The 20,135-nt window shown below is 33.3% G+C and overlaps 1 long non-coding RNA gene across 1 annotated transcript; it reads left to right on the forward strand.

Annotated features, from left to right (window-relative positions):
- Positions 1 to 12,918: 12,918 nt before the first annotated feature.
- On the forward strand, positions 12,919 to 16,218 carry LOC132729721 (uncharacterized). The gene is made up of 3 exons (XR_009625662.1): positions 12,919 to 13,724; positions 15,241 to 15,333; positions 16,045 to 16,218. It is a non-coding gene; the product is annotated as an uncharacterized LOC132729721 (long non-coding RNA).
- Positions 16,219 to 20,135: the final 3,917 nt, after the last annotated feature.

Consider the following 20,135-nt stretch of genomic DNA (forward strand, 5'->3'; position numbering starts at 1 on the left):
ATTTACCTAGATTTCACTAAAGAAAAAGAAACTTTTTATATCACAAAACACAGAGTTTAAATTCTGAGCTGACTCATTTAACAAAAGATATCAATTTTTGATTTAATTAAGTAATTTCAGTATTCTATTTTTTTTCAATTTTTGGGTTTACAAGCTAAAATAAGATTGTTTCTGGCATTCTTTCTTGGTTAATTTACAACCCAAATACATAATAAGGTGTTAATAAAAGCTGATATATAATAATATTTGAGCTTGTTTGTTAACATGTTATAACTTAAATTTATTCTGAATTTTGGGAAAAGAAATAAACCTCAAAATACCTTAAAAATGATTGTAATATTTCTTTGGAAGTGAATGGGTGGATGCAATAAATGGTCAAAAAAAATCCTCAAATTAAGCTAAAAAAAATTATTTGAGGTTCCTAAAGAACATTTTATTTACGCTGTTAATGTGCAAATATTCAAATATTTAAATAAAAAGAGGGATTAATCTTTCTTTAAAAAACCTTTTTTTAAGTATCTTTCCCTAGGATCAACCCAAAAAAACTAAAATTTTTAATGTTTATAGAATTTTATTTAAAAATTTTCATAAGCTTTTAAATTTCGCTTTTGGGGAAAAATTTTATGTGAATTTTTTTTTTCAATAAATAGAAATTTTCAACAAATTTTGGGCACATTTAAAAAAGAACAAAGACATCAAATTTTTGAAAAAACAATTTCGGGATTACAATATTTAAAAATTTTCATTAAAAAAAACAAAAATAGCATTTTAATAGAAAGAAATAACTTCAATTTTGAACTTTGAAAAAGAAAAACATCTGTTTTCCCATAATATAAAAATTAAAAACCATAAAAGGGGGCAAAATTTTGGGTGACTGGGCCCTCTACACATTTAAAGTTACCCCTTTTTTTAATACAAGACAGTTTTCATATTGTGGTCACCAATGTGGCAGTTTTGATATTGTGTTACCAAATGAGAACAATTGATTCTGTGTGTACCAATGAGGCAGTTGATATTGTGTTACCAACTGAGGCAGGTGATATTGTGTCACCAATGTGGCAGTTGATATTGTGTTACCAATGAGGCAGGTGATATTGTGTCACCAATGTGGCAGTTGATATTGTGGTTACCTAATGAGACAATTGATTCTGTGTTACCCAATGAGGCAGTTGATAATTGTGTTTACCCATGAGGCAGTTGATATTGTGTTACCATTATGAGGCAGTTGATATTGTGTTTACCAATGAGGCAGTTTATATTGTGTTACCAATGAGGCAGTTTATATTGTGTTACCAATGGACAGCTGATATTGTGTTACCAATGTGGCAGTTTATATTGTGCTACCAATGAGGCAGTTGATATTGTGTTACCAATGTGGCAGTTTATATTGTTTAACCAATGAGACAGTTGATATTGTGTTACCAATAAGGCAGTTTATATTTATTATGTTACCAATGAGGCGGTTGATATTGTGTTACCAATGAGTCAGTTTACATTATGCTACCAATGAGGCAGTTGATATTATGTTACCAATGAGGCAATTGATATTGTGCTACCAATGAAGTAACTGATTATATTGTGTTACCAATGAGGCAGCTGATATTGGTTACCAACAAGGCAATTGAGATTGTGTTACCAATGAGATAGTTGATATTGTGCTACCAATGAGGCAGTTGATATTGTGTTACCAATGAGGCAGTTGATATTGTGTTACCAATGAGGCAGTTGATATTGTGTTACCAATGAGGCAGTTGATATTGGGTTACCAATGAGGCTGCTGATATTGTGTTATGAATGGAGCAGTTGATATTGTGTTACCAATGAGGCAGTTGATATTGTGCTACCCAATGAGGCAGTTGCATATTGTGTTACCAATGAGGCAGTTGATATTGGGTTACCAATGAGGCTGCTGATATTGTGTTATGAATGGGGCAGGTGGTATTGTGTTACAAATGAGGCAGATGTAATTGTGTTACCAATAGGGCAGCTGATATTGTGTTACCAATGAGGAAGCTGATATTGTGTTACCAATGAGGCAGCTGATATTGTGTTACCAATGAGGCAGTTAATATTGTGTTGCCAATGCGGCAGCTGATATTGTGTTACCAATGAGGAAGCTGATATTGTGTTACCATTGAGACAGCTGATATTGTGTTACCAATGAGGCAGTTGATATTGTGTTACCAATGAGGCAGTTGATATTGTGTTACCAATGAGGCAGTTGATATTGTGTCACCAATGAGGCAGTTGAATATTTGTGTTACCAATGAGGCAGCTGATACTGTGTTACCAATGAGGCAGTTGATATTGTGTTTACCAATGAGGCAGCTGATATTTGTGCTTACCAATGAGGCAGTTGATACTGTGTTATGAATGGGGCAGGTGGTATTGTGTTACCAATGAGGCAGCTGATACTGTGTTACCAATGAGGCAGTTGATACTGTGTTACCAATTGAGGCAGTTGATATTTGTGTTACCAATGAGGCATTGGGCAGTTGATACTGTATTACCAATGAGGCAGTTGATATTGTGTTACCAATGAGGCAGTTGATATTGTGTTACCAATGAGGCAGCTGATACTGTGTTACCAATGAGGCAGTTGATATTGTGTTACCATGAGGCAGTTGATATTGTGTTACCAATGAGGCAGTTGATATTGTGCTACCAATAAGGCCGTTTATATTGTGCTACCAATGAGGCAGTTGATATTGTGTTACAAAAGATACAGTTTGGGTTTTTGTGGGTACCAAAGACGGTTTTTGTGTTTTCCAAAAAGGCAAGGGGGGTCAGTTACATTGTTTACTTTTTTAAAAAAGCTGGGGTAAATTATGGTAAAACAGATACCTTAAGACTGAAAAAAACAAATTTAAATTTAACACATACCGAAAATAGTTTTCTGAAATTTTTCTTTTAAAAATCGGGTGAGTGTCATAATTCAATGAAAACAAAAAATACACCAGTCTTTTTGGTGAAAATTTTTAAAAAACAACAGGAAATTCATGTGTTTGCTACTTTAACCCCAAAATTAATATATGTTGCATAATTGGGCAAAATTTATAAATTAGTTCTAATATTAACACCGAATAAATCACTAACAAGAAAAATAAAAAGCTCACTATTGAATATATCAAAAAAATATTAGAACAGATTTGAGAATGGAAACAAATTTGTTCCACATATTGGCCTAAGTATTAGGCCATTTACAATTAACTTAATTTCTCTTGATACTGATAGGAACATGACATATTAACTCTAAGCCTGCTAGTGGCAACAATTCTGCCAATGCAACAAGTGCAGACAAAGTTTGCAGGCTGTGTGGGTTCAAGCCTAGTCAGGGGCAAGCCATTGTGTCCTTGAGCAAGAACGATTACGTTCATTATTCAGTACATGGTGGTTCTAGGAACGGATTTGCATATTTGTATCTAAAAGCTTATAGTCTCCAACACAATCAATTAAAATCAATTTGTATAAACTATATAATAAACTAAAGATCAGCTGGTTAATCAGTCTGAACATATTTAGAAATTTTCCCATAATGTGATGAATGGTTCTGCCAAGATTGAAAGATGGACAAGTCCATTTTAGGATATTAAGTATTGTAAGGGTATAACAATATACAAAAAATATTTAAGACCACTAATTTCCATACAGTATAATAGTATCAGTCTATATCTACAGAATATTTATATAAGGAACATTACGTGACTTGCATCAAGTCCTGGTATTATTTTTGCCTGGTCAAACAGGAAACTTACAATCTTCATGATCAAATCATTCAACTTTTACAAAGACCTACTACTGTGTTCACATTAAATATCTACAGTATATGTCAGTGTCTATAAATCATATAAACCAAATGGCAAATATACCTTACAGTTAACAGACAAAAGGGTGGTTTTTTTTTTTGCATCACTGAGACATCATCTTATATCTCTCTTGGTAATATATATGTAATTGTATCTTTTGCACAAAGTTAATATCTATATTGTATCCCCATGGATCTATGTCAGACAATACTTAATGATATAACACATTTAATAATAGATATCTCCTTTGAATTTTATTGCATTAAATGTAGAGACATGGGTCTTCTTTTTCCCCGCAAATATCAACACTAACAATACCTGAAAGGCCCATAACTTAATAACAATTTCCCTGCTGATTTTAGGATGTTTTAAAAGATTTTTCCTTCAAAAATTCATGCTACAGTTTTAAAGCCAACAGATAAAACTTGCATGTAAAAAAATATCATCTCAAATTCAGTAACAAGAAGCGCTACAATGCGATGAAAACCAGGTTTTCAACGACCAAGTTTTGATGTGACAGCAATCAATAGGTCAAAGTGCACTGAAGTTATTGAGTAGAAGCTGAAAAATTCTATTGTAAGCAATTGACCTTGACCTTACTCTCAGATATCTAAGTGGCAATCCAAAGCTGCCACTCAGCAAGTTTTGTGTCAAAAGGTCAAAGCAAACTCAAGTTATAACATGAAAACTAAATACATTAACCTTGATCACAGACACCTGGGTAGCATTCCCAAGCTGTCTCTTGATATAAGCTACCTATTCATTAAGTTTGGTGTCAATAGGCCAAAGCAAACTCAAGTTATTGAGCAGAAACTTAATTTCTATTTTTAGTTACAGTGACATTGACATTGATCACAGACGCCTTGGTAGCAATCCCAAGCTGCCTCTTGATATAAGCTATCCATACACCAAGTTTGGTGTCAATAGGCCAAAGCAAACTCAAGTTATTGAGCAGAAACTGAATTTCTATTTTTAGTAACAGTGACATTGACCTTAATCACAAACACCTAGCTGGGTAGCAATCCAAAGCTGCCTCTTAATATAAGCTATCCATACACCAAGTTTGGTGTCAATAGGCCAAAGCAAACTCAAGTTATTGAGCGGAACCTGAATTTCTATTTTTAGTAACAGTGACCTAGACCTTGATCACAGACACCTGGGTAGCAATCCCAAGCTGCCTCTATATATAAGCTATCCATACACCAAGTTTGGTGTCAATAAGTCAAAGCAAACTCAAGTAATTGAACGGAACCTGAATTACTATTTTTAGTAACAGTGACCTTGACCTTGATCACAGACATCTGGGTAGCAATCCCAAGCTGCCTCTTCATATAAGCTATCCATACACCAAGTTTGGTGTCAATAGGCCAAAGCAAACTCAAGTTATTGAGCAGAAACTGAATTTCTATTTTTAGTAACAGTGACCTTGACCTTGATCACAGACACCTGGGTAGCAATCCCAAGCTGCCTTTTAATATAAGCTACCTACACACCAAGTTTGGTGTCAATAGGCCACAGCAAACTCAAGTTATTGAGCGGAAACTGAATTTCTATTTTTAGTAACAGTGACCTTGACCTTGATCACAGACACCTGGGTAGCAATCCCAAGCTGCCTTTCGATATAAGCTACCTACACACCAAGTTTGTTGTCAATAGGCCAAAGCAAACTCAAGTTATTGAGCGGAAACCAAATGTTGACGCCTGCTCGCCTGACCGCCTGACCGCCGACTTCTGCATTACAATAACCCGGTTTTCGTTGAAAACCTGGTTAAAAACCATGCTAGATTTACAGATGAAAAGTAAAGACCCAAAGATGTGTGAAGACTCAAGTGAATGCCTTCAACAGCCAGTGAGAAATGGATTTTCAAAATAAATATTAAGAAATATTTACCTTAAACCAATGCTTGGAAACTTTAGTTTTAAAAAAAAAACTTAATAGAATTTAACTTAAACTTTGGTCTCCATTAGTCCATAAATCATGGAAAAATAATGCCATGTCAAACTGATATATATAGGAAACAATTGAATCTAATATTCTACATCAAACAGTTTCACATCCTATTTTTTACCTGTAGCACAATATCAATTAATTACAATTGTATTACTGATTCACTTAAACTAGACAGTTACATTTATAAAACTACTGATTAAAACCATTAACAACAGTCCGTCTACATAAAGTGTGGTATTAGGGGCATTAATGTGATGTTAAAACGGTTCTTAGAGGAATGAAAACTGAATAATTCTTAATTTCTAGTTTAACTGAATTGGTCTGAAATGAAATTTCTGTTAAACAATGAATAATTATGATGAAAGTATTTAGTTTCAGACATAACATCAAATCATGAAAGAACATCATGTATAAGCAATAATATGGGCAATCATGCATAATGTACAACATAACAACACAGTTACAAAATAAATTTGTTAACTAATGGAACAGAATGATAATCTAACAAACAACCACAATGTGATTCTGGTAGAAAGAGATTTTTTCCAAGCAATTAACAATAACCATAGATGCTGCATTATGCCAACATCATAATATGTTAAAACCACTGGTCAAGCAGGAAAAATAACACTCCATACAAAGAAATTATGTTACCTCTGCCAATGAAAGTATCCAAAAATGGCAAGCAAATACATTTCCGAGATAAATATTCAAGAAATTCATCACATTTGGGAAATCTACCAAATGCTAAATTAGGATGATATCAATCCAAAACATGAATAGTAACACATCAGAATTTTACGAGGAGAAATATCTATCTGCAAATACACACATGATCTGTAAATAAGAAACAAATCTGTCAACAACTAAGGACGCATTGACAAGAAAATTATAAGTTTCCTGAACTTATTTCAAGGAAACTATATCTCTTAATAAGGCTGCAAACTATTTTACTCAAAACTTACTTGCATCTTTAATTAAGGTGAAACATATTAGGATATTAAAGGCACATCATGGCTCAGAAATTAGCAAATATTTCATTCTATAAAAAAATTAAAGACGAGTTTAATAATGTTGTAACATGTGGGATGCTTTGTCACTTGAAGAAATTACCATTAAATATGAAGTTAATTGTGATAAAGGTAGCAAAGTGTAAACAAAGTGGTATTTTGACTTTTATTCATTATACTTATTCACTAGCTGTACTTAATTTACCAAAGCACAAAAGATGACAGAAATGTTGCCAATGAGAGACTTATTGAAAGCTGTAAAAGGACACCAAAAATAAAAAGCTTTTGAAAAAATGAAATGATTTTATGCTTAATGGGCTTATACAGGATTCAAGAAATTTAATTGTACTGGAACAAGGGCATTTTATCATTCATGTAAAACTTAGGGTAATAGCAAATAAAAATTGAACAGCTACAAACTATAATCAAAGCGCAGAAGGTGCTGAATTTGTTTGGGTCTCAGAATGTAAGAAAGGTACAGGTTGTGAGATTATATGTATAGTGCCACCAATGCTTTCCCTCGTTTTAATTGTAGTAAATTGGCTATAAGACTAATTGCAACACTGATATTCAAGGCCACGGTGTATTTATATGTGAACGGCCTGAAGAAAACCATATTATTCTAAATTAGAGCTTGTAACAACTTTAACTGTTGTTTAACACAGATGTAAATAATCATGGAGCTTACTATAAGCATGTATATCTATAAAGAATTAAAGGGCTGCAAGCTCTGTGGTATTTTCTGATCTTTGCAATCTAAATCGTACTGTATATCTGTATGTATTTTCCTGTATAAGTTTATTTTTATGTACTATAATTCATCTTGCAAGGCACCAGGGCTGCGTTTCATGGAGAGTCCTTAGTTAATCCTAAATCCTAGGACTTATGACCAACTTTAGGAGAAAAAGTTTTTGCACTTAAGACCGTTTCAAGTCTTTTGCCTGAAACTTAAGACTTATGACCAATTCGCTCTCCTGAAAAAAGTTACAAAATACAATGGCACGCGCATAATCCCGGATTGGATTTACTAATTAATTGATTATAGCAAGTATAAAAAGCAATGTATTGCCCTCTTATCATGTTGAGTGAAAATATATACCATATTTCACGAAAAACGATAAACATTTTATTTAATTTCATAGTAAAAACAAGAAGCGCCGCAATGCAACGAAAACCAGGTTTTCAACGACCAAGTTTTGATGTGACAGCAAACAATAGGTCAAAGTGCACTGAAGTTATTGAGTAGATACTAAAAATTCTATTTTAGCAAATTACCTTGACCTTGCTTCCAGATATCTAAGTAGCAATCCAAAGCTGCCACTCAGCAAGTTCGGTGTCAAAAGGTCAAAGCAAACTCAAGTTATAACATGAAAACTAAATGCATTAACCTTGATCACAGACACCTGGGTAGCAATCCCAAGCTGCCTCTTGATATAAGCTACCAATTCATCAAGTTTGGTGTCAATAGGCCAAAGCAAACTCAAGTTATTGAGCAGAAACTGAATTTCTATTTTAAGTAAAAGTGACCTTGACCTTGATCACAGACACCTGGGTAGCAATCCCAAGCTGCCTCTTAATATAACCTATCCATACACCAAGTTTGGTGTCAATAGGCCAAAGCAAACTCAAGTTATTGTGCGGAAACTGAATTTCTATTTTTAGTAACAGTGACCTTGACCTAGATCACAGACACCTGGGCAGCAATCCCAAGCTGCCTCTAGATACAACCTATCCATACACCAAGTTTGGTGTAAATAGGCCAAAGCAAACTCAAGTTATTGAGCAGAAACTGAATTTCTATTTTTTAGTAACAGTGACCTTGACCTTGATCACAGACATCTGGGTAGCAATCCCAAGCTGCCTCTTGATATAAGCTACCTACACACCAAGTTTGGTGTCAATAGGCCAAAGCAAACTAAAGTTATTGAGCGGAAACCAAAAGTTGTTTGATTTTGGAGTGGTTTTGACTTAGGACAATCTTAAGATACCTTTAAAACACTCCTAGACTTAGGACTGTTTTTGGTCATTTATAAGTATAGGAGTCATAAGTTAGGACCTTTTTTAAGACTTTCTTTGAAACGCAAAATTGTCACAATTTTTATCCTAAGACAAACTTAAGACTTAGGACTCTCCATGAAACGCAGCCCTGAGTTTGATACATACGGAATTTTGCATAACTAGTGTTGCATCAAAAAATCATTTATGTTTATTTTTATGACAGCCACACTTTATCCTTGCATATCATGGCTACTTCCTTAACAAAGACACTTAAAAAAGAATTTAAAAAAAAAGTTTCCTCGACTGGGATTTGAACTCCAGAATTCTCACACACTAAGCGAGCGCGTTAACCCTGCACCACGGAGAAGTTATACATACAATAACTGAATAACATCAAGTCATTCTAAATTTAGAACTTCCATTGCATTTCGGGTTTGTAATCCTTATTAATTTCGAGGTATTTTGTTCAGTAAAATTGAAATAAATAATTTACCGAAAATCTTCTCGTCCAAACAGTCCGACATGTAGAATCTCTATATTCCACTACTCGGTTTGTGTAGTATTCGGTAATCGACATCGCTAAAAATAGTATTTTCATTGATAAAATCATATTCATCCGCGTAATTTGTGATTGTGCATTTATTGACAGTTCTACAAGCCAACGCTACTTTTAAACTTTGAATGCGTTGTAATTTGTTGGATACGTGTAACAAAATAAAAAATATTTCTTTCTTTTAAATCAATAGTTTTAAGCTGTTTTGAGAACTACTTGTTGTTAGGTTTGTCGTGAAACTTCTTTGTCAGAGATTGAATGTCCGCTTTGTAGTTACTTATCTTCGATCAGAAAATACAGTAAAACATTATTAGAAATCTTAGACCATTCGGGAATTATTTTGCTTGAAAATTAATGCGTCTGTCTTTGGCCATCTTTACGCTGTGATCTCCCCTGAATTTTTCGGCGTTAGTGAACATATAAAGGGAAGTAACCGCTTCAAAAAAGCGGACTACTTTCGGCATTTGCAATTAACAGCATTAGACTCTGAAATTTCGCTACCATTATTTGTTTGGTCTGACGACCCAAACAAGTAAAAATAATACCATTACATAAACAATCTGTTCATAACTGTAGAAATAAAACCAATATACCAAAGCAATTTTGAGTTGAATTTCCCCCTTTGCTAGATTTAAAAATGATGTTTGATCCAATAGAATATGAGGGTCACACTGGGGACAGTGTACAGGTAAAAGGACAGTAATTCAATCAAAGCAAAATTATCACATACCAAAAATGTTCTCTTATCGCAAATTAATTTGTTTAAAATTAGTGAAAAATAAACAATTTACACTGGTAAATTAAGGATAATTCTAAAGACATGCTCATTTTGAAATGACAATACAAAATTTCTGAAATATTTATCACAAGAACTCTTAAGATATTCAATTAAATGATGTGTCTGCTTTCATTGACATTATAAGTAAATTTTCTTCTTCATTAGTTATTGATGTGCGAGAACATGCAGTGTATAAAGGTCATATATTATCTGTGGAATCTGCATCAGATAACATTCTAGACAATCTTTATGAGCTTACAATGTTACCACAGTCTAGCCACAAATAACAAGATTGCATATCAACAATGCTATATAATACAGATAGTCCTAACTCAGCAGTTATAATAAAACTAATATTGTAAATAAACTCTTATTTCTAGCATATAAATTAAATATGATCTGAAAATATAAGATGCTTTTGTCCACTAATTAATCCAGGCCTTTTGGTAATATTTTGGTAAGTGCTTTTGAATGATGGTCTTTTCACAGTATATAAATAAACAATGTGAATCACTGTACCCTGTCTTGCCAGCCTATACAATTCAATGTGTACCCCGTCTTGTGATTACAAGCATGTGTCACTTCCGATCACTGTACCTTTCTTTTCATCTAGAATAACTTAATGTAGACTTGCTTTACTACAGGTAAAACACATACATGTTACTCCACATCAGAGGGGCTCTGAATTTTTAACACTGCAAATACGGTGTACGGACATAATCCCCTTCGGACAAAATCCCCTTCATGTATTTTTGTATATCCGGACATAATCCCCTTCATGGGTGGACGTAATCCCCTTCATGTGTGAAATTTTGAAGTGGACAAATCCCTTTCATAAAATTGCTACCTAGGACAAAATCCCCCTCAGAGGAATTGTCGGGTTTATAAAGTGGGTATGAGAGCGACATACTGCATTATGCTGTGTAGTAAATATCTTAATGTATAAATAAGTAGAAAATATTTCAGCAGAAAAGCACAATCAGTTAGCAACATTAAAATCGCATTAAATTTGCTTTGTTAAAGCATTCATAACAATCAATCAAGTAGTGCAGTGATCTTGGTTTGATTAAATTATCATTCTTTCATCAATAGAAATTGTAACAATGGATAGTATATATCAATTAGAATTATCAACTTATACAATCAATGAAACAATTATTGGCTAATAAAAATGTTTTTCATACTATTCAATTTAAAACAATTAAAGAAATTGCCTAATCAAATATGTGTTATGCAGTTGATAATTTACCATAATAATTTAATGAAAACTAAAGAAAGGTTAACTATTGATACATAATAATAAATAAAAAAACAAAAGTTCATTATTCATCAATTTTTAGGGAGTATATTAATAATACATTATTCATCAATTTTTATGGATTATAATAATACATAAGAAACCTATGAAACAAGGGGATTTTGTCCGGGTAGTGAAGGGGATTTCGTCCAGCCTTGCAAAAAAATGAAGGGGATTATGTCCACCCATGAAGGGGATTTTGTCCGGGTAGGTAAAGGGGATTTTGTCCGAAGGGGATTATGTCTGACATTCTGCAAATACATGTATATATTCTAAATGACTGGCTTGGAGTGACAGTACGTGAGTGTATTGTTCTTAGTCTGACTGTCAGAGCCTAAAATGTTTCAGATAAAACTGTAATTGACTATAGCATGTCACTGCAATATTCTACAATAATTTAAGTGAAGTTTCTTCTCTGATGACATTCAAAGATGAGATTTTATGACACTATAGTTGCCCTGGTAAACTAGATTTGATGATGCAGTAGAAACATAATGAGTTGAGGGGGAGATGGTATTATACATTAATCATCTATTTGAGCCGCGTCATGACAAAACCAACGTAATGCGTTTGCGACCAGCATGGATCCAGACCAGTCTGCGCATCTGCGCAGTCTGTTCAGGATCCATGCTGTTCTCTATCAGTTTCTCTACTTGTTATGGGGTTTGTAAGCGAACAGCATGGATCCTGATCAGACTGTGCGGATGGGCAGGTAGCAAACGCATTACGTTGGTTTTGTCGTGATGCGGCTCATTTATTCCCTCTCATTTCTCATTGATGAACAATTTATGGAAGCATTGTAAAGAAAAGTCAATTTTAATGATAACAATTTCATTGTAGTAAAGATGAAAAATGGAAAATAAAGTTTCAGAATATTGTTTTTTCAAGTAGTGGAATTAAAACTTCTTTTAAGAATTTGATAGCTGTAACAGGCTGTTTTCACCCTTGACCTTTTGTGTGATGGACATTCCCTGATATAATTTCCAACTGTCCAAATCACAATATATCGTAAGGATACCAAGATTAAGCTGTCACAAGTTAGCCCTTTTCTCATTAATGTCATAAATGCAGACATGTATATCTTTAAATCTTGACAAAAGTTATCATCTTCAGGGAAAATATCAAAATATACACAACTGTATAGTAAACAATTCAGACAAAGTTCGCAGGACAGGGATGTGCTGATTTTGGTCTGAAATGGACACAATTGGACAAAATCATTTAATATCAAAGATTTTCTAAATCCTCAAATACTCAAAATAATTATTCTCTTTGGCCCTCATGTTTTATTTAAGTTTTATTATACAGCTTTTATTCTGCCTATACGATATGTCTTTATGTAACTTAAATTTAATAATTAAATATGTCTTTAGAATTTCTATGATGTAACAGTTCAAACAGTATATATCAGCAAATTGTGTGCACTTCCAAAACTCCTAACTGTATTATAACTACAGGATAATAGTTTGATGTTTTTACCAATGAATATTTGATAACTTCAAGTTTTCTCTACTTAATGTAATCCATTTTTGGAAGGAAATTTTTTCAAAAAAAAATTTCCTTTCTATAGTATCGGTCTGCCTATATCAAAAAAGAACGAACAACACCTAATTGCATTCTGTTTAAGCTCAATAGAAAATAAGTAGTTAATGCGACCAAGAAAGTAGTGCAGCAGAACTATATGTATACTTTCAAACGTGGATGACTTGAAGAAAAAGCTGATGTTCAAAAAAACTTGAAATGATGATATTCAATGTTAGCTAACATCAATGGAACATAATCTTAAACGTGTACGAAAAAAAAACATCAGTATTATTACGCATTAGGCCAAAGAAAAGTTTGTATCCATGTACCTATGTACAATAAATTGAATATAAATAAGGTGTAATTTTGTAGCAGAGATGCTGAAAAATTCACATGTAAGTCAACCGAAGGGAAATGAAAGTATTTATTGTATATATTTAGCAATTTATTGAATAGCATTTTATGCCACCGCTGATTTTTTCTACGTCAATAACTCAAGAGGAAACAATGGATACAATATGTGGCCTTAAAAAAGCGTACTATTTTCGCAAAAAATGGTTCGCAAACTTTCATAGAATCAAAGCGTTTGAAACAAAAATATTATTATATAAATAATAAAAAACAAGATAACAATACAAGTCTTTCGAAGGTATTCTGGAATTAACGGATGCAATTTGGTAACACTTGGTTTTGACTAGTAGGGCACACCCGCCATTGACATTGTTCGGACCATCGACAGAATAACGTTCGTGTTTTTCAGATTTCTCCATCCAAGACATAGATTTGCTGATGAATAACATCGCAAAGGTTTGTGGAAATGCTTTTATTTCTTTGTTCAAAATCGTTTTGTGTTTGCAGATGTTAATTTGTTAGACAAACGAAATTAGGTCAAGGATTGTTTACATTATTGAATTTACAGGTAAACTCGGCCCTATACCAACTCGGGACAGGTCAACTCGGTCCTCTATTAAAACCATATAGCCTATTAGGATATAGATTGTTTGGATTGTTTAGTTAATAAAATATTGTTTGAAATTATCTTTAAGATAAATAATTATCTTAAGAAGAGATATCAAGACAATATATGTTAAATATTAATCAATAAATAGAGTTTTTAGATTGAATTTTTGTGACAATGAATTTTATTGTATTTAATACTGTTTGTTTTTTAATATGGCAAATGCTTGTTTAACGATATTTTTAACAAAAAAATCTAGAGTAGCATAAAATGCGTTTAAATTGTAAATTCTTTCTTTCTCTACAATTTCACATACTTTTCAATATCCTTGAGTAGATGTCTGTTAGTGTGAAAATGTTAAACCATGACAGTTATGATGAAAACATATCAAAAGTAAGAAAAGTAATCATTATCAGTAATTATGTAATTATGGGCCGAGTTGACCCGTGCTGAGTTGGAATAGGGCCGAGCTGTCTCGAGGGCCAAATACGTTTAAGGGCCAATCTGACCCTGATTCGAATTTACAGTGTTGGCTGTTGTGAAGGATTTGCTTTTTCATTTCTATTGTATATAGACTATCTATTAACATAGAAATAAGTTTATAATATGTTATATTCAACTGTTGTGTACAATTGATATTCGATAACTGTATAAAAATTTATCATGGCCCTCTTGATTTTTATTTGGCGAGGTCCGAGGACAGGCAGCCTTTCGCACAGACTGCAATTTGCAGTTGGTATAGTAATTTTTAGTGTTTGATGATCAGAAGATTTTTTCCTTCTGAAAATCATGGACTTGAATAATTCAAATCTGTGTGAAAGCGCAAAGAGAAAGAGACTGAAAATTAATTTATTATTTCTATGGACAATATTGATGTAATAAATTTGTAATAAAACATGTGGGTCAATTTCCAGCAGTAATTGAATCATGACAAAGTATTTTTAATAATTTTATTTAACTTGTGGCTACTTGAAAATTTCATGCTGGATGTTTGCTTACCATTACATTTTGCATAAGAGCTCTATGATTGACATTAAAGTCCACGGGCCAATTCATTTCTGATATATCTATAATCTTTCCGATATCTTGTTATAATATAAATGACTGAACATCATTGTAGAATTATAAGGAAAAAATATATAATATATGTTCATTCTTTGTAAAAATGTTAGAAGACTTGCAAGTTACCGACTTTATCATTGCATTTATTTATTATTGAAAAAATGCTGAACAGCTAGTCTCAACAGTGTTTATAGGCTAGAATTTTCAGTTTGCATTAGGGCCAAAATTATTAAATATATTGTTAGTCATGACGGCTTTCCCATTGTTGTCATCAAACTTTAACCTTGTTCATAACTTTTTCAGATCTTGGTGTATTGTCTTCATACTTGGCCACAACAACCCTTCAAATAGACCAGACTAAACTAAATTAACTTGACCACCATATTAACATTCAAGGTAAATGTCTAAATTTTCTTGTTTTTTGCTATTAGTGGCTATAATTTGTTATTTTTGAATGGATTGTCTTCAAACTTGAACAACAATCTTTCAGGATAGGACCTGACTCACTCATAAATGTCCTTGAAGCTTTTGTGATCAGAAGTTGTACAGAATAATACAAACCCAGAGCAATTTCATTCACTTGGTTTTTTGCAACTTCTGAGAAAATGGATTTTAAAGATAGTTGTTTTCTTGAAATTTCAGGATTTTAAAGATAGTTAATTGTTTTCTTGAAATTTCAGGACAGTATAGTAGATAGTAAAGACATTTAATACATACTGTATATACACTATAATTACTATAGTATACTATAAAAATCTTTATGCTTGGACAATTTTGAACAAATTGTTTCTTAAACAGTGTAAGAAATTAGGATTTGAATCGACTAGGCAGGTCAGACTACTAGATTGGAATATTCACTTGTCCAAAAGACATTTCACTAGCACGATTCATTTGTTCAAAACAGTTGTTTATATTGCCTCTGAAAATACAGTAGCCTGGTCGGGCTTGTTACTGTGAAAAGTTGATAGCCCGAGGAGAAATTTAGTAGTCGGACTCTCAGACTACTGCTAATTTCGAACACTGCTTAAATTATTGATTTGATATTAACTAACATAATTATTGGGATACTATATGTATATCTAATAATAATTATATTTTATGTTTCAGAAGTTCGGCCTACATGTCAGATTTATGAATGTGAACAGCAGGATATCGATTTTAAGGATGCTTTAGGGTCAATGACAATGAAATCACGAGAGATAAAGGCTAAATGGGAGACTGTCAATCTGACTAACCTTGAAGTGAACAAATGGAAAAAATGTCTCTTTCAATAGCATGGGCTTTTAACCCATTACTTTCATATACACGCCTTTTAACGCCTTTTTCACCCCCCCCCCCTTTTGTTGTCTCAATGATGAAAAAATGCCTTATTTAGGCCCCAAACACTTGTTTTTGTTTGAGAAATGTTGTTAAAAAAAGTGACATCTTTTTCGGCGCGGCCCCCCAACCAAAAGATACATCAGGGGGTTGCCAGAAGGGGGATGTGCCCCCTTCTGTTTGGGGGGGTTTGAAGGGGGGCGGAGTCCCCCTCATCGCCAAGAAAATTTTGGACTTGTGAGAGGCTGTAAATGACCCCAGATTGATCATAAGGTAACGTGTAACCAACGCTGAAAATCATTTGACTCTATCTCAATCCATTGAGAAAGTTGCAGCACTTTGAAATCAATTTTGATGGAAAAAAATCAACGCAAAATAGTGATTTTTGGCAATTTTGAGATGTCCCCTCGTTGCCATGGTAACAGAAAATTTAAGCCTGAGCATGTTGTTGCAAGGGCAATGGTCCAGTCAACATTTGTGCCAAGTTTGATTAGTGTTGAAGCAGTTTTTATAGTATTATAGCAATTTGAACTTGTAACGGGAGACTTTTCAATGAAAACAGCCATTTTTCACAAAATGCTCATGAAGCAATGGGTTAAGGAAGAGGTACATGATTATTTAGAAGTATTTGTATATGATATTTTTTAATTATTATATTCTAATAGCTTTTTTTTTCTTGACTTGTTTAAAGGCTGACACAGGACAGTTTATTTTAAGTCAGTGAGCTTCGGTCACTGGATAGACTATTGTCACAAAAAGCCAAATTTATAAAAAAGAATTACAGTGTATTTAAATATCTTATACAAGAAATTAGGAACAAAATTAATTGCAAGAACAATTGTGACATGTAACATGTATTTAGGATTTCAGCTTTCTTTTCCTTTTTACCTCAGGACAATTCACATTAAAATATTGAATTTTCACAGTAAGTAGTGTTAGCACTCCGACATATCTGACATATATGATCATCTTATCATCACTTAGCTGTCTATAGCTTATCAGAATCACTCACATTTATGAATTTAAATAATTTTGAGAAAATTGCTGCTTAGCAAATAGATAAAATACTTGGGGTGTCTGTGACTGATTGGTTTAGTTTCTTGATTTTAAACCTTTAAGCCTTTCACTGCTGTAAGTTCGTTCTCGGCAAGGGTTTACAAGTGGAATTTTAATTTTGCAATTGACTTTTTCTAAACAAATATTTCAGGAAACAGAGGCGCTTATATGATAGAACAGTAAAAGCAGGAGTGATAAGGAAAGATACATGTAGAATAAGATGTGTCTTCATGTCTGAAACACTAAAGAAATAGAAATATTGTGGTTTTATAAACTTTAAAAGAAATTGGAATATCAGGAGACTGCCTGCCCTTTGCAATGTTGGATAATGAGTTCTTAGATGTGATGTCGAAAGCCTCATGAATATAGTACCATGACTTAATCTAATTAGAAAAAGAAATGACATTGAGGAGAAAACTAGTCACCAGTCTTTCACCAAGAACTAGAGATAACTTTCCAATATTTGAAATATCATAATATGTATAGAACTTTATTGAGCCACCAGTTTTTCACCAGGAAAATAAGATCACATTTACTATTTTTAGCTCACCTGTCACAAAGTGACAGGGTGAGCTTTTTTGATCGCTTTTCGTCTGGCGTCCACTTTAAATGACATCTCCTCATAAACCACTAAGCCAATTTCATCCAAACTTCACAGGAATGTTTCTTTGGTGGTCACCTCTAAATTATTGTTCATAGAACGCTGGTTGCCATGGCAACCAAAAAGAAAAAAACTTAAAAGTATCTTCTTTTTAAAGAACCTAAAGTGCTAGAGCTTAGACAAAGTATCTTCTTTTAAAGGTATGAAACATCTTCTAGTGAGTGTCTACCAAGTTTGTTCAAATAAAAGCCCTGGGGGTCAAAATTGGCCCCCGCCCAGGGGGTCATTGAATTCCCCTATATGCATATAGTAAAAACTTAAAAATCTTCTTTTAAAGAACCAAAATAAGCTAGATTTTGGATATCAAGCATGAAACATCTTCTTGTAAGTGTCTACAAAGTTTGTTCAAATAAAAGCCCTGGGGTCAAAATTGGCCCCTCCCCGGGGGTCATTGATTTTCCTTATATGTGTATAGCAAAAACTTAAAAACCTTCTTTGAAAAAACCTAAATAGCTAGAGTTTAGATATTAAGCATGAAACATCTTCTGGTAAGTGTGTACAAGGCCCCACCCCAGGGGTTTCATTGTTTTTAACTATTTGTGTATAGTAAAAACTTAAAAAATCTTCTTTTAAAAAACCCAATGAGCTAGAGCCTAGATGTTTAGCATGAAACATCTTATGGTGTCGACCAAGTTTGTTCAAATTTAAGCCCTTGTATAATCAAAGCACAGAAGGCGCTGAATTTGTTTGGGTCTCAGAATGTAAGAAAGGTGCAGGTTGTGAGATTATATGTTTAGTGCCACCAATGCTTTCCAGCGTTTTAATTGTAGTAAATTGGCTATAAGACTAATTGCAACACTGATATTCAATCCAATGTTTATTTGACTTTAACAATTTAAAAAAATAAGTTACCTTTACTGGGATTTGAACTCCAGACCTCTCGCTTCCTAAGCGAGCCCGAAAACCCTTCAGCCACGGTTAAATTTATATGTGAACGGCCTGAAGAAAACCATATTATTCTAAATTAGGGCTTGTAACGACTTTTAACTGATGTTTAACACAGATGTAAATAATCCTGAAGCTTACTATAAGCATGTATATTTATAAAGAATCAAAGGGCTTCATGTTCTTTGGTATTTTCTGATCTTTGCAATCTTAATCGTACTGTATATCTGTATGCATTTTCCTGTATAAGTTTATTTTTATGTATTATAATTCATTTTGTAAGGCACATACGGAATTCTGCATAACTAGAGTTGCATCAAAAAATCATTTATGTACTTATTTTACGACAGCCACACTTTATCCTTGTAAATCATGGCTACTTCCTTAACAAAAACAATTAAAAAAAGAATTTAACCAAAAAAAAATTTCCTCGACTGGGATTCGAACTCGAAACCTCTCACTCATTAAGCGAGCGCGTTACCACTGTACCACGGAGAAGTTATACACAGTATGTCTGAATAATATCAAGTCATTCTAAATTTAGAACTTCCATTGCATTCAGGTTTGTAATCCTTATTAATTTCGAGGTATTTTGTTCAGGGTAAACCTGTTGTTTAAAATTGAAGTAAATATTTTAGCGAAAATCCTCTCGCCCAAACAGTCCGACATGTAGAATCTATATATTCCACTACTCGGTTTGTGTAGTATTCGGTAATCTACATGGCTAAAAATAGTATTTTCATTGATAAAATCATATTCATCCGCGTAATTTGTGATTGTGCATTTATTGACAATTCTATAAGCCAACGCTATTGTTTAACTTTAAATGCGTTGTAATTTGTTGGATACTTGTAACAAAATAAAATATTTCTTTCTTTTAAATCGCTAGTTTTAAGCTGTTTTGAGAACTACTTGTTGTTAGGTTTGTCATAAACTTCTGTGTCAGAGATTGAATGTCCGCTTTGTATTTAGTTATTTTCGATCAGAAAATACCAGAAAACAATATTAGAAATCTTCGACCATTCGGGAATTACTTTGCTTGAAAATTGATGCGCCTGTCTTTAACCATCTTTACGCAGTGATCTCCCCTGAATTTTTCGGCTTTAGTGTACATACAAAAGGGAAGTAACCGCTTCAAAAAAGTGGACTACTTTCGGCATTTGCAATTAAGAACATTTGACTCTGAAATTTCGCTACCATTATTTGTTTGGTCTGACGACCCAAACAACATAAAAATTGGCCATGCCGGGGTGGGGGGTGGTGCAGAGGTCTTTGTTTT

This window comes from Ruditapes philippinarum, unplaced genomic scaffold (genome assembly GCF_026571515.1).
Source record: "Ruditapes philippinarum isolate M1 unplaced genomic scaffold, ASM2657151v2 ctg15994_1_1_1_1, whole genome shotgun sequence".
Taxonomy (NCBI): domain Eukaryota; kingdom Metazoa; phylum Mollusca; class Bivalvia; order Venerida; family Veneridae; genus Ruditapes; species Ruditapes philippinarum.